This window comes from Plasmodium gaboni, chromosome 8 (assembly GCF_001602025.1).
Source record: "Plasmodium gaboni strain SY75 chromosome 8, whole genome shotgun sequence".
Taxonomy (NCBI): Eukaryota; Apicomplexa; class Aconoidasida; order Haemosporida; family Plasmodiidae; genus Plasmodium; species Plasmodium gaboni.
In genome coordinates this window covers 1105164-1107419 of record NC_031488.1, presented here as the reverse complement: position 1 = coordinate 1107419, position 2256 = coordinate 1105164, and positions in this window count along the sequence as shown.

The window sequence follows — 2256 nt, the reverse complement described above, 5'->3', positions numbered from 1 at the left end:
ACCCACACATATAACAATAATGCACAACATTACAATGGCTTTATATTATATATGCAATATATTACCTATCAAAATGGAATATATAAATAAAAATAAATATATACAATTTTATGATAAAGTTATTGTATATATATATATATATATATATATATATGTTTTATTATATGTATATACTCATTTATAATTCTAAATTGTCTATATTGATATTTGTATGTAATTTAATTTTTTTTGGAAAAATATAAAAGTTTTATATTTTACTTATAAATATGTCTTTAATAAAAACAATTTAATCATACATATATTCAAGAAATAATTTATTTACAAAAAATTTGTATAAAAATTATTCATTTTTTATTTTTGTGTCTTAACCTTTAATGATTTAATTATTTATTTATTAATATATATATATATATATATATTTATCTATATTTGTATTTATACTTGTATGTACTTAAGTGTGTATGTATGTATTGTAACATATATATATGTAGTAATTATTTGTTGTTTCTCTAAGTAAAAGAAAATTATATTTTTTTTCACTATATTTGTATTTATACTTGTATGTACTTAAGTGTGTATGTATGTATTGTAACATATATATATGTAGTAATTATTTGTTGTTTCTCTAAGTAAAAGAAAATTATATTTTTTTTCATTCTTTTATTTATATATTTTCCTGTTTTTTTCTTTCCTTTTTTTTTATCATAATAAAAATTCATAAGAACATTCATGAAATTAGTTTATTGGATATTCTTTCAAACTAATAAATTCGCACATTCAAATAAAAATATCTTCAAAAAAATTCTTAATTTAGCATTTATATATGTAAAGAAAAAAAAAAAAGAAAAATTAAAACAAATATAAAAAAAAATTTAATTTTTAAGAAAATATTTTAAATTATATGCAAACGCACTATTCTATTTCATATATAAAATAAAATAATGATTATATATTTATTTATATATATATATATATATATATTATGAGTTCAAATTATAGAATAAATAAAAAGGAAATATTCCCAATGATGTTGCCTATTATTATATTACATTTTTTTTGTCTTTCACATATATATAAATTTTATAAATTTTAAAAAAAGTATTATAGGCTACTATATAATATTCTTAATAATTCTCTTTGTACTATAATATATATAAGCATATGTCATATCATTTTTCTTTTTTTGTGAAGTTTATAATTTTTCTTATAAATTTCTCTTCTTTTTCATATATCATATATTTAAAAAAATGAAAACCTTCCAGATATAATAAATAATCAAAATTTACTTTTCTTTTTTCCAAAACGTAAATATATTATACACATTGAAATATATTTTCGAAAACATATAAATTTTAATTCTTTTCTTCAACAAAAACATAAATAAAATTTATTATGCCATATCATTTATTACTTAATATATATATATTAGTAGCTATTATAGGTTTATATTTACTTAATTTTAAAATATATATATATATATATATATATATATATATATATGAAATAATTAAATCATATAAAAAAAAAATAGTTTAATTATATATAAAATCAAAATAAAGAAAAAAATTTTAAAATTATACTAAAAAAATAAAACATTAATATGAAATAATTAAATCATATAAAAAAAAATAGTTTAATTATATATAAAATCAAAATAAAGAAAAAAATTTTAAAATTATACTAAAAAAATAAAACATTAAAAGAAATATATATATATATAAGTACAGTAATTTTATACGCATATTTTGTAAAATAATGTAAAAAATTAATTACATTATATATAAAATCAAAATAAAGAAAAAAATTTTAAAATTATACTAAAAAAATAAAACATTAAAAGAAAAAAAAAAAAATATATATATATATAAGTGCAGTAATTTTATACGCATATTTGGTAAAATAATGTAAAAAATTAATTACGTATTTACAAAAATAAAACATTAAAAGAAAAATATATATATAAGTGCAGTAATTTTATACGCGTATTTTGTAAAATAATGTAAAAAATTAATTACGCATTTACATATAAATTCAAAAAATTAGAAAAATACAATGAATCCTAAATATAAAGAAACTATTTTTATGTAAACAAAATATTATACAAATATATAAACAAACACAAAACATTTTAATATAGCAGGAAATCATATATTTTTATTAATTATATAAAACAATGAAGAAATTATATTCATATATAATATTTACAAGAAATAAGAAAATAAACCATAAAAATTTTACAATATATATATATATATA